General features: G+C 46.8%; 1 protein-coding gene across 1 annotated transcript in view; it reads right to left on the reverse strand.

Moving 5' to 3' along the window:
* The window catches only part of LOC139757199 (arylsulfatase I-like), a 30,267-nt gene extending 28,742 nt beyond the window's left edge, over window positions 1-1,525 (reverse strand). The window contains exon 1 of the mRNA XM_071677351.1: window positions 1,319-1,525. The gene's annotated coding sequence lies outside the window, so the exon portion shown is untranslated. The remainder of the gene's footprint in view (window positions 1-1,318) is intronic.
* Window positions 1,526-14,310: the final 12,785 nt, after the last annotated feature.

Consider the following 14,310-nt stretch of genomic DNA (forward strand, 5'->3'; position numbering starts at 1 on the left):
GTAGACACTACCACAATGCCACCCAAGGAATGATAACACTGTAGAGGACATATGGGCACTGTCGCAGTGGTACCCAGGCATGGGTACAGTGTGGGACACGTAAGCAGTGTCACAGTGCCGTCAGAAGTGTGTCACTGCCCATGACCCACTCGAGCACTGTCCCCATACGACAGAGGAAGTTCCTGATGTCAGCGTTAACTGGTGCTGACGCTCGTCAGAGCAAGAGGGACGTGATGTGGCACCGTCAGGAGGAACAAAGAGCAGTGTTTGGGGTCTACTGTTGTGGCGTCGGAAGAGACGAAGGGGGCAGTGATGTTTGCATGTTGGGAATGATGTTGTGTGGTTAGAGGAGGCCAAGAAATGCATGGTGGATGTGTATACTTCATTCTACGTGTTTAGATGACTGATTATTATCATTATGCGTCATTAGAGAGAGAGAGAGAGAGAGAGAGAGAGAGAGAGAGAGAGAGAGAGAGAGAGAGAGAGAGAGAGAGAGGTATACCCCGCACGTCTCTCTCTCTCTCTCTCTCTCTCTCTCTCTCTCTCTCTCTCTCTCTCTCACACACACACACACACACGTGGTAGTTTCCATTCGTTCACGTGTCTTGCCACGTTGTGGTGCCACGATTTCACGTAATGGGACCAAGAATCCACATTTTGGTGCCAAAAAGATTCATGGCACTGGTGCCAGATTCCATATATCCTGGTGCCAAGAATCTTCGTGTTGATACTGGTGTCAAGATCCAAACTGAATGGTACCAATATTTTACGTAGTGGTGCCAAGATTATGCACGACGGTGCCAAAGAACAAAGATCACGTGTCAGCAGGCTCCGTTAAAATGATTGGATGAAGATAAGACGTGAATATCTTACAAGTCGTAAGAACACAACAAGGGGAAAATAGCAAAGAAATCGAGGAAAAAAAATATTCAATTGGTTGCAAATTGTCAATTTCATGTCGGAATTGGTGATACGAGTCAGCGCTGTGAGTGAGTTTCTTATTTTGTACGTCTGTGGTGGATTGAAATCGGAATGACGACCCCAGGATGACTACAAGCAATGTGTGTTGACTTTTAGCAGCACACGACACTGACAGTGATTCCGGCCAGCACACACACACCACTCAGCAGTGACTACAAGCATCGCACACTACCCTGGCAGTGACTACAAGTATCACACGTTATCCTTGCAGTGACTAAAAGTTCCACATCCTATCCTAGCAGTGACTAGAAGCATCACATCCTATCCTGGCAGTGACTACAAGCATCGCACCCTATCCTGGCAGTGACTACAAGCATCGGTGACAACAAGCACTTACCGTGCTGTGTGCAACAAGGCTTCACAACGCCCTCTCAACCAGGCCAGAGTCTTGTCGAAGGCGGACTGCAGAAGGCGCAGCCGTGGTCCGCCCCACTCCGTGCTTGTGGAACCCCCACAGTGTCAACTAGCCAGCGAGGGGGGAAAGCAACTTAGTGGCTCCCTCCTATTTCGGTGCGTCCTGCAAGCACAGTGTCCCCAACACCACTGAAGCTTTTGCACGTGCTCCCACTCTGTGTGTGTGTGTGTGTGTGTGTGTGTGTGTGTGTGTGTGTGCGTGCGTTCGTCTCTGTAACAGTGAGGTAACGCGATCTAACCCACCGCCCTCTTCCGCCGAGATTCTTAAAACCAGGCCTCCTGTCTCCTTCCCACTGGGGTCACATTACAATTCACGGGCGGGGAGGGATGGCCATTTGGGCCCCCTTTGGGTTTGGAGGAGTTGGGGTTTTTTTTTTGTATTGTGGGCGGGGGGACGACCCAAAGGAAACAAGGTTTTAAACCCTCCCAAGGAGGTCATTGGGGGAGGGGAAAAGGCCCTCATGACCCTCCCAGGAGCTTTTTATTATGCTTGTAACCCCCGTAAAAGAGAGAAAACCCCTTTGTCCCCTACATGTTCCCCCAACCGAACTTTGGATGTTCTGTGTGGCAGGGAAATTTACCCCCTTTTTTCCATGACAAAAAATTTTTTCCAGGTTTTTGTTTTAAGGCTGCGTCCCCTGATACAAATTAAAAGTTGATGTAATGATTAATTGATGAGGACTAGCTTGATGATGTGTTGGAAGCGAGTCATGAAACAAGGAATTAACGTTTGACCCCAGGTTGATGATGATTTTTATCCTGGTTTCAAACTTAACCTCACCCCCTTAGTGTCAACATCCCCCAAACCCAAACCTCTCGGTTTGCCTCCAATTTGATTTCCCAGCTGTAAACCGTTAACTCTAACCCCTTCAGGTTGTGATTAAATCTAGGGAGGAGGAAGAGGAGGGGGAAGAGGAGGAGGAAGAGGAGGGGGGAAAGAGGGGGGAAGGGTGTCCCCCCCAAACCTCTGACCCCAAAGGAGGACGTGGCACCAAGGGGTTTTGACCTCGGTTGGTTTCAAACCCCCTGGCCTCCTGTGACGGAGGCTGCCTGCTTGCTTGTGACCTTCGGCCTCACTGCTCACCCCCCTCCTTTCCCCCGTGCGTACGACTTGCCTCACCCGCTCTCTCTCTCTCCCCTCTCTCCCCCCATCTCTCTCTCTTTTTTCCCCTTCTCTCTCTTTCTCTCTTTCCCCACGGGGAGGAGAGGAGGGGGTCAACAACCTTCCCGCGTTATAAAGGGACGGGGGGCCCCTTTGATCCCCCAGACAGTGGGTGTACAACGATTCCCAGTGGAGAAGGTTTTAATAGCGGGTGAGGATCAGTTTGAAGGGGGAGGAGGGGTTTTTTCCGTGCTCGAGGGCCCCAGATTTCGCCCATATGAACTGAAAAGGGAAAAGTGATCAGGTGTGGATGGAAGGTTAGACATTTTTTTTCGGGTGGGCCCTTGATTCGAGGAGGTATGTCAGCAGAATTATTGGCCCCCCTTTTCGTCACCCTAGGGAGATAAGAAGGCTGTATTATATACATCCATTAAAACCCATAGCCATGCCTTCATCGAAGCCCGGGGCCCCAGGGAAGCCTCGCATGACGGAGACAATGGTTCGTTATTCTAAATCGACCCGGGGGAAAAAATAATGAGAGATGGGGACATAATTTGTCCTTTTTTTGGGGTATCCCTTTAATGCTTTAGTTGGTGTTTATAATGCGTGTAATGGGAGGGGGGACCCTGTCCAGAAAAGGGGGAATTCAAAAATTAAAGAAAAGGCTTGGCATTGCCCTGGCCCCTGATGAAGTTGGTTAGAGGCGGAGAAAAATTGAGATTAAACGGGGTAGGGAAATTTAAAAATGACGATGTTTGGGTACACAAGAGGCAAGCCCGGGTTTTACTTGGCTGGCATGTTTAGAACAGCGCAGTTGTGGGGACCCACCCCCCGAGGGGACCAATGTCGAAAAAATTCGGGGCCCCATCTTTTGCATTTCACTCCCGACGCCTTCGCGACCCTTTGTAGATACATGACACAGATTCAGCAGAGCTGGAAGAATGTGAGGTGAAAAAAAAACGAGGGAAGGGAAAAAATGATGAAGGGGAAAACCCGGGGCTAGATTATATCGCAATTGAGAACTTCAAGGATGGCAAAAGGGGAATTAAGGACGGGTGAAAGTGGGGAAAAAAATGTTCCACCCTTGGAGGAAAATGGGTTGGGGAAAAACATCTTCCACCCCTTTGGGAAAAGATGTTTGGGAAAAACATCTTCCACCCTTGGAAGGGGAGTTGGAAAACATCTTCCACCCTTTGGAAAAAGATGTTGGAAAGACATTTCCACCCCTTTGGGAAAAGTGTTGGAAATTTAAAACATGGATCTAAATAAAAACAAAGATCCCTAAGAACCCATTACAGGACCCACTGGGTTTCAAGGGAAAACTAAAAAGTTTTGTAGAAAAAAGGGGATTTCAATAAAAGAGAAAAAAGGGACTTGAGAAGGAACTATAGAACAACCTCGTACAGCATAGTAAGAAAGGGGGATGGGAAAGGGTTCGAAGGGTGCTGTTTGGGTGCTGAAGTTGTTGAGTTTAGACTCGCATAGGCCGCGACGTTAAACAAGGGGCCCCGGGGTTTTCCAAAGGGGGCCTTGGGAAATTCTTGGAAGGTCGGGGGGAACTGTAGGGTTAGTCCCTTAGCCTTCATTCCCAGAAGTAAACGCAATATTAAGAGTAGACAAAGAAGGCGAGAGTGTAAAGTGCAATGGACGAAGGGATAAAGGGAAATTTTTCCCCCCGCGCCCGGGGTACATTTCGCGCCCTTTGAAAAAAAAAAATGGGCCTTAAGGGGGGGATTTTTTTGAAAAGGGCCCCATTTCATGTATCCCTTTTGCCCTCATGGACGGAGGGGAAGGCATCTCCTCTTCTCTCTCTCTCTCCTCTCTCTCTCTCTCTTTCCTCTCTCTCTCTCTCTCTCTCTTTTCTCTTTTTTTTTTTTTTTTTTTTTTTTTTTTTTTTTTTTTTTTTTTTTTTTTTTTTTTTTGTTGCCCTGTAAGCCAAGATAGACCCCAATTCAAGTCACCTTGGGACGGGGCTTGCATCATTTTCACCACCACCATCAGAGGACGAAAAAAAAAAAAAAAAATTAGTACACCCATATGTGGGGCATTCCCCGTCCCCCTCTCTCCCCCCAAAAAAGGACCCCAAATTTCACTCTGCTCCTGCGTGGACTGCACCCTCGAAATTTACAGGAGGCTCCCAAAAAAGGGGAAAGGGTTCAACTGAAAGCCCCCCTTTCACTCTTTACGCGCCCCAGTAAGCATCACTAAACATCAAATGTTTTGGGGTTTAAAATTTGGGAAGGGGTTTTGCCCAGGGCTCTGTTTGGCCCTTTGGTTTGCCAGCCAGCAAGCCCCTAAAAAGGGGCTTTACGAAAAGGATGTGTGTTGAGGGACTCGATAGGAGGGGTGCTGCATATAAAGCAGGTATGATGTACCTTCCCTAGCGAGGGATTAAGCCATTCGTGTGAGGGGGTAAGGGGTTTAAGTAAGATGGGGGAAATGAGTTGCGTCACTGTCGGTTTTCACTGTCGGGCAGCAGTCACTGCAGTGACGTCAGTGTCAGCATTCCTATGGGTTTTACAGGAACTGCAGGGGCCGTCAGTGTCGAGCTTTCCCTTTATGGGTACGGGCCCACTGCGGTGAGGGTCAGTGTCGGCTTTCCTAGGGGTTTACAGGCACTGCGGGTGTTACCAGTGGCGAACCCCCCTATAGGATGCATGACTCCACTCTCGTCTTTCATTGTGACAGGCACTGCTGTAAAGATAATCGTTATTTTAATGAAATAACAGGGTTGATAAAGATACGGGAATAATTTTACTGTTTTTTTATTTTCACAAATCACTGTGGTTTCACAGCCCGGGTTTCAAACACCGGGTTCTTAAAAATTTACAAAATGGTGTTTCGGTAAGTTAGAATTTCGAAACGAATTTTTCCCAAATTATGTATCAATTTTATTGTTAAGCTTATGTGCTTTTTCATGTTTTCTCACTATTCTCTGTTATGAGGAAGTAAAGTAAAAAATGGGGAAAAAGGGCCCCGCATCTCACTGCCCAAGTATAGAAGGGGCAAGACCAAAAATTTTGAAACCCCAAAGTTTACCCTCGTAGATGTTATTTTGGTATGAGGCAATACGGGAAAGTCTTGCAAGTCAAACCTTTGGGGAAAAAAAAAGGGCTTAAAACCCCGTAACCTCAGAGGTACGTTGGGGGGGGCTGGTATTAGTGTTTAAAAAATCTATAGATCTACCCACGTCATCTGACGGAAAATAAAACGACGTTGGTGGAGGTGCTCTCTCTCTCCCCCTAAATATGCGTGGAGTCACGATTACCCAAACCCAAAAATCCTTCTGCAGGGGGGAGGCACGGAGACGTGAACCTCCTCCCTAGTCCTCATCACTCCGGTCGTCTCATCCGAACCCCATCGTTGGCGTAATTTTGCCTTTCCCCCTTTTTTTCTTAGTTTCGATACGTGGCCCCTCTAAGCTACAAGGGGTCGAAGAGAACTTGCGGGCACACCTTTTTTTTATGAGATGATGCTTTTTATAGAAGTTCCTCATCGGGAGAGCGTTAATGTTTTTGAGAAATTCGAGCGAAAATTTGGGGGTTTGGGGGGGACGCTTAACTGTGTCTCTAAGACAAAGGGGGGGGATAGATAAAAGGAAGTCGGGGGGATGAGATAAGTTTTGGATGTTTCTTTTTCGTTTTAAGAAGCCCGGGGTTGCGAACCTTCCCCGGGAAGGAGAGCAAAATCGCTGATGCCTTAAAGGGAGGTTAAGCTTGGGTTGGCTTTGGGGGAAGCCCTTTTCCTGAACGTGCTTTTTTTCAAGTCTTGGTTTTTTTTGCAAAGAAATAACGTGCGATGATGGAGAGATGGCTGATCATGACCATTTATCCCCCACAGTTTTATGACGGGGTTTAACTGTGCGTGTGTGTGTGCGTTGTAACCCACGTAATGAGAGAAACCCTTCGTCCTCTACATGTTCTCCAACCGAACTTTGGATGTTCTGTGTGTGCAGGAATTCACAATTTTTGCCATGACATTTATTCCAGGTTTCGTTGAAGACTTGACGTCGATGATACAAACTTACAAGTGATGATGTAATGATTAATTGATGAGGACTAGCATGATGATGTGTCATGGAAGCGAGTCATGAAACAAGGACATTAGACGTTTGACCCTCAGGTCTGATGATGACTTATCCTGGTTTCAAGACTTGACCTCACCGCCTAGTGTCAACATCTCCATCCAACCTCTCGGTTTGACCTCTCAATTTGACCTCCAGCTGTGACCGTTAACTCTAACACCTTCAGGTTGTGATCTACATCTAGAGGAGGAGGAAGAGGAGGAGGAAGAGGAGGAGGAAGAGGAGGAGGAAGAGGGGGGAAGGTGTCGTCTTTCCCCAGGACCTCTGACCACGAAGGAGGACAGTGGCACCAAGAGGTGACCTCTGGTTGGTTTCGATCCCTGGCCTCCTGTGACGTGAGGCTGCCTGCTTGCTTGTGACCTTCGGCCTCACTGCTCATCCCCTCCTTTCCCCGTGCGTACGACTTGCCTCACCCGCTCTCTCTCTCTCTCTCTCTCTCTCTCTCTCTCTCTCTCTCTCTCTCTCTCTCTCTCTCTCTCTCTCTCACTGGGAGGAGAGGAGGTGGTCAACAACCTTCCGCGTTATGAAGACGTGCTTGATCCCACAGACAGTGGGTGTACAACGATTCCCAGTGGAGAAGGTAATAGCTGGGTGAGGATCAGATGAAGGAGGAGGAGGGGTATTTCCGTGCTCGATGCGCCAGATTTCGATCCATATGAGACTGATAAGGAAAGTGATCAGTGTGTGAGATGGAGAGGTAGACAGTCTTCGTGATGGGACTTGATTCGTGGAGGTATGTTCAGCAGAATTATTGTGCATCCCCTTCGTCATCCTAGGGAGATAAGAAGGCTGTATATATATACATCCATCTCAACCCATAGCCATGACCTTCATCGTACGTCCTGGACACACGGACGCATCGCATGACGAGAGACAATGGTTCGTTATTCTCAATCGAGCAGGGGGGAAAAAATAATGAGAGATGCGACATATTAGTCCTTTTTGGGATACTCTTGAACTGCTTTAGTTGGTGTTTATAATGCGTGTAATGGGAGGAGACCATGTCCAGAGAGTGGAATTCAAAAATCATGAACAGGCTTGGCATTGCGTGGCCATGATGAAGTTGGTTAGAGGCGGAGAAAAATTGAGATTAAACGTGTATGAAGTTTCATCATGACGATGTTTGGGTACACAAGAGGCAAGTCTGATTCTTACTTGTGCTGGCGATCGTTTAGAACAGCGCAGTTGTGAGACCCACCTCCCGAGTGACCAATGTCGAAAGAATTCGGCCCGATCTTTTGCATGCACTCCCGACGCCTTCAGCGACCATCGTAGATACATGACGCAGATTCAGCAGAGCTGGAAGAATGTGAGGTGAAAAATAACGAGGGAAGAAAAACTGATGAAGGTGAAAGCCTGGACTAGATTATATCGCAATTGAGAACTTCAAGGATGGCAAGGGTAAGTAACGGACGGGTGTATGATGGGAAAGACATGTTCCATCCTTGGAGGAGATGTTGGAAAGACATCTTCCACCCTTGGAAGAGATGTTGGAAAGACATCTTCCACCCTTGGAGGAGATGTTGGAAATACATCTTCCACCCTTGGAAGAGATGTTGGAAAGACATCTTCCATCCTTGGAAGAGATGTTGGAATATAAATCATGGATCTAAATAAAGCAAAGATCCCTAAGAACCATTACAGGACCCACTGGGTTTCAAGAAGACGTAACAAGTTAGTAGAAAAGTGGTATTTCATAAAAGAGAAAATGGTACTTGAGAGAGGAACTATAGAACAACCTCGTACAGCATTGTGAGAGATGTGGTATGGGACGACTTCGACTGCTGCTGTTGCTGCTGATGTTGTCTGAGTTCAGACTCGCATAGGCAGCAGAGTTAGCAAGTGGGCCCGGTGTTTTCACGGGGGGCCTGGAGATTCTTGGAAGGTCTGGGGGCACTAGTAGGGTTACGTCCCTTATGCTCTTCATTCCCAGAAGTCACGCTATATTAAGAGTAGACAAAGAAGGCGAGAGTGTAAAGTGCAATGGACGAAGGGATCAAGGAACTTTCCCCCGCGCCCGGGGTACAGTACGCGTCCTGTAATAAGATGGCTTAGAGGAGGATTATGTAACGGGTCTCTCATGTATCCCTATGTCCTCATGGACGGAGGGGAAGGCATCTCTCTCTCTCTCTCTCTCTCTCTCTCTCTCTCTCTCTCTCTCTCTCTCTCTCTCTCTCTCTCTCTCTCTCTCTCTCTCTCTCTCTCTCTCTCTCTCTCTCTCTCTCTCTCTCTGTTGCCCTGTAAGCCAAGATAGAGCCAGTCAAGTCACCTTCGACGGGGCTTGCATCATCATCACCACCACCATCAGAGGACGAAAAAAAAAGAAAATTAGTACACCATCATGTAGGACATTCTCGTCGCCCTCTCTCCCCCCAAAAAGGAGCCCAATTCACTCTGCTCCTGCGTGGACTGCAGCCTCGAAACTACAGGAGGCTCCCATAAAAGGGGAAGGTCAACTGAAAGCCTCCTTCACTCTTTACGCGTCAGTAAGCATCACTAAACATCAAATGATTCTGGGTTAAATTGGCATGGGTTGTCCAGGGCTCTGCTTGTCCTTGGTGCCAGCCAGCAAGCCCCTGAAAAGGGGACTTTACGTAAAGGATGTGTGTTGAGGGACTCGATAGGAGGCGTGCTGCATATCAAGCAGGTCATGATGTACCTCTCCTAGCGAGGGATTAAGCCATCTCGTGTGAGTGTAGCGATTAAGTAAGATCGGGGATGAGTTGCGTCACTGTCGGTTTTCACTGTCGGCGCAGCAGTCACTGCAGTGACGTCAGTGTCGAGCATTCCTATGGGTACAGGCACTGCAGTGACGTCAGTGTCGAGCATTCCTATGGGTACAGGCACTGCGGTGACGTCAGTGTCGAGCATTCCTATGGGTACAGGCACTGCAGTGATACCAGTGGCGAACCTCCCTATAGGCACTGCAGTGACTTCACTCTCGTCTTTCACTGTAGACAGGCACTGCTGTAAAGATAATCGTTATATTAGTGTATAACAGGGTTGATAAAGATACAGGAATAATCTACTGTTTGTTATTTTCACAAATCACTGTGGTTTCACAGCCCGGGTTTCAAACACCGATTCTAAAGATCACACTGGTGTTTCGGTAAGTTAGAATTTCGAATCGATTTCTCTAAATTATGTATCATTCATTGTTAAGCTTATGTGCTTTTGCATGTTGTCTCACTATTCTCTGTTATGAGGAAGTATGTAAACTGGAAAAGGCCGCGCATCTCACTGCTAAGTATAGAGGACAAGACCAATATATGAATCCTAAGTTTACCCTCGTAGATGTTATTTTGGTATGAGAGCAATACGGGAAAGTCTTGCAAGTCAAACCTTAGGGGAAAAAAAGGTCTTAATCCCACGTAACCTCAGAGCTACGTTGATGGTCTGGTATTAGTGTAAAGATCTATAGATCTACCCACGTCATCTGACGGAACTAAAACGACGTCTGGTGGAGGTGCTCTCTCTCATCCCTCTACTATGCGTGGAGTCACGATCTACCAACCGAACTCCTTCTGCAGGAGGAGGCACGGAGACGTGAACCTCCTCCCTGAGTCCTCATCACTCCCGGTCGTCTCATCCGAACCTCATCGTTGGCGTAATTTTGCCTTTCCCTTTCCTTCTCTAGTTTCGATACGTGGCCCTCTAAGCTACAAGGCTCGAAGAGAACTTGCGACACACCTTTCTTTATGCAGATGATGCGGTTTATAGAAGTTCCTCATCGGCAGAGCGTTAATGTTTAGAGAACTTCGAGCGAAAAGTGGGGTTGGGGAGGACGCTTAACTGTGTCTCTAAGACAAGCAGGGGGGAGACTAGATAAAAGGAAGTCGGATGATGAGATAAGTGTGGATGTTTCTTACGTTCAAGAAGACCCAGGGATTCGCGAAGCCTTCCCGGTAAGGAGAGCAAGTCGCTGATGCCTTAAGGTAGGTTAAGCTTGGCGTTGGCTTGTGGGGGAAGCCGTCTCCTGCAACGTGCTTATTCAAGTCTTGGTTTTTATGCAACGAAATCAACGTGCGATGATGGAGAGACTGGCTGATCATGACCATTTATCCGCCACAGTTCATGACGGGTTGAACTGTGCGTGTGTGTGTGTGTGTGTTGATCAAAATGGAGAAAGGAAACTGTTACGAATTTTACACTTATGTTAAGAGGCAAGAGAGTCATCGCTCCGTCAGTTTGTCTATTGATTGAGGATGATAGAGACGTAGTTTAAGACAATGAAACCACGACGAAGACCTTGTGTTTTTTCTATTTGTATTCACCTTGGAGGACACATCCTCACGGTCTAGGTCCAGATCCATTGCTGGGAGTGGAGAACATTTTGCAAGGAACCGACATGAACGTTCAACATATACTCACAAACTAGACTCTGTATATTTAGTATTATACTCACAGAGGGGACAAGGACCAGCTACAAGGGGACGGACCGTTATGAACCACAGTTTTTGCACTAATATAAGTAAATAAAATACTAAGCTATGATGAGTCTGAGTTATTTTATAATCATTAAAACTATTATTATCATTATCATTATTAGTTATAGTAATAGTGGCACGAGAAGTAGTGATAGTGGTGGTAGTAGTAGTAGTAGTAGTAGCAGCAGTAATATTAGCAGTAGATATAGTTGTTGCAGTAGTAGTAGAAGTAGTAGTAGTAGTACTAATATATTTGTAGTTTTGAAAGACTGTACACTGTGTTGGCTGTGGAAGTATGGTGTCCTCAGTGGAGGGGGGTCAATTTGTGGTCTTCATTGTGCTCACAAGTAGCCACCCTACCCTCGTGGGGTTGCTGATGGGGAGTTACAAGTCCAGGTCAGTGTGTTTACGGGTTGCCTGTGTTGTGATGATGGGGTTATCCTACACCCTACCTTTTACGATCCTCTTAGCTGACTCTACACTACCCCTTCTCCCTCCACCAGGATAGGGGAGTGGGGTGGAGAGCCTGACCACCTGACACCGGAGGAGGAGGAGGATAGGTAGGTAAGGGGTGGACGGGGGATAGAGAGTGAGTGAAGGGTCCCGTACATTGGCATCAGCTGTTACGACACGGAGTGTCATGTTACCTCGAGCAATCGACCCCTGTTATGTGTGGTTAAGGGTGTCACCCAGGTGTTTCGAAGGTCCTGTGTAGTTCCTGATCGTAGGGTTATGTATAGACACATACACACAAACACACACATACACGCCTGCTTGTGTCACTTGAGATCCCTCGTTCCCTAGTTGCAGGTCAGCGCCACGGCTGGGACGAGCCCCCTACGAGGCCATGTAGTTCGTTACGCGAGTATCCTTATCCAATCAGCTGTAAACGTCGTCCCAGAATGCTTTTGGTTCGTTTGAAGTTGCTTTTGTTGAGTCTTCAAGACTGGCCAAGAGACCAGATTGAAAATATCACCCACGTTTACCATAAGTCTTAATTTCTTCGGTAATTTTGTGGCGTCTGGAACCGACGTGAATGAAAGAGATTAAAGAACCATTGGTGACGTACCGTCACACCGTCACACAGTGAGGTTCTATGTGACGTGGATTGTGCGGTGTTATGAGGTCACACAACTGGAGAGGACTGACCATCATCTCTCGTACTAACCCACTACTAACCACCACGACCAGGTCATTGTGATTGGTGTGGTGTGGGGTAACATCACACCACTGAGGGAAGGGTTTCAGAACACCACTTGGCCACCCTCTCTCTCTCTCTCTCTCTCTCTCTCTCTCTCTCTCTCTCTCTCTCTCTCTCTCTCTCTCTCTCTCTTCCCTTCATCCTGTAAAGGAAGGATCGTTGTGGTCAGCCCCAAAGGGCCAGCCAGGTGATATCCTGCGGTGAGCCAAATGAAGATGGTTAGACCCCGGTTTTAATGAATGCTCAACAACGGCGTATACAACGGCGTATATCCGTATGCGTTGATGGCGACCCGGACAGGAGACCTGGGAAGTGGCTATCTGTACGTGGGTGCGTAGAAAGTGGTTATCTGAACGGCTCTGTACGTGGGGCGTAGAAAATGGTCATTTGAACGGGTCTGTACGTGGGACGTACAAAGTCTTAGATTTGATCGGCTTTCTGTACGTGAGACTTGGAAAGTGGTGATCTGGCCGCCCAATTGGGGGAGGTTTAGGTCACAAGTCGTAACGCCCACTTTCGTCAGCCAGAACGACACTGTCGCAGTCAGACGTCTTGACTGACAGCTGCTGACGAGGAACGTCAGTAGTATGCATAGCTGGTGATGTATCTGACGCTCCTGACGTCTGCCACGAACACCAGTTTGTGTTATGGTCCAACCAGATGTTAACTCCGGGTTGTGCTGTGGTCCAACGCCACATGATGCTACCCTCGGGTTGTGCTGTGGTTCAACGCCACACGATGCTAACCTCGGGTTGTGCTGTGGTTCATCAACCCGCAAGATGTTAATAACCCCGGGTTGTGCTGTGGTTCAACGCCACAAGATGTTAATAACCCCGGGTGGTTGTGCTGTGGCTCAACGCCACACGATGTTAAATCTGGGTTAGGTCATGGTTCATCAACACGATTCACACAGCAGCGATATTTTCGAGTGTACATATCATGTATTCAGTTACGATAGATGTACACGAATGGTTCTGTACGATTGTAATTTCCTATTTGTGCAGTACGTGTGTTCGACTGTCCTGTCAATGCAGTCAAATGGGGTTGTAAATGCAATTACTCTCACGCGCGTTTGCATATGTAAGTACACTTGTACCGGAGCTTTCCCCCCTGTGTGTATGTGTGCTTGCAAGTGTGTCATACGAGTATACAAGGTCGCTATCTGAGGCATCATTCCCTCCTGGAGTGATCATATGACATCCAAAGTAAGGGGTAACCTGACCCGAGAGGTCACAGCCCAGCTGACCCAAATCAAGGGGCCCTATTGACCTTCCCGATAGATAATGATGTACGATTCATCCATCTATCTACCTGTCTATATATATATATATATATATATATATATATATATATATATATATATATATATATATATATATATATATATATATATATATATTTAGATAGATAGATAGATAGATAGATAGATAGATAGATAGATCGATAGATAGATAGATAGATAGATCGATAGATAGATAGATAGATAGATCGATAGATAGATAGATATTGTAAATAGTCACATAATGTTACCTTTCCGAATATCTCTGTCATCTTGATGTATTCAGAATCGTAACAGATATCTGGTATATTCAGGAAATATTCAAAATATTTCGTATATTCAGGAAATATTCAGTATATTCCTGCAAATTTCCTTGGCTTAGACACGACTCGTAAATGAATACAGGGCATTGCTGTTGACACATTCATCCGCAACGTAATTCCATGATTGTATTATTATTCACGAATGTATAATCCAGTCAGAGAGAGTGAGATAGAGAGAGATTATAAAGAAAGAAAGGCATTTCCAACAATGATTGAGTCATTCTCATCTCTCATCTACCCTTCGGTCAAGGAGAAACATTACATGCGACACATAACGCTCTGTACGCTCGAACGAGTTTCACTTGTTTCGCTAATTACGAAGCGTCATTCGATCGCTTCAAATGCGTCGGTCTGACTTAACGGGGCGAGGTTAGGTGTCCTGTAAAGTATCCACTTACACTTATCCTCAAGAACAACTTTGATCACCAGAAGGAGTGACGTGTGGTTATTTCTTTCTATTGGGATTAATCATCGTGGATCAGTTTGATTAAAGAAACAA

The sequence above is a fragment of the Panulirus ornatus genome, chromosome 25, assembly GCF_036320965.1.
Source record: "Panulirus ornatus isolate Po-2019 chromosome 25, ASM3632096v1, whole genome shotgun sequence".
Classification (NCBI taxonomy): Eukaryota; Metazoa; Arthropoda; class Malacostraca; order Decapoda; family Palinuridae; genus Panulirus; species Panulirus ornatus.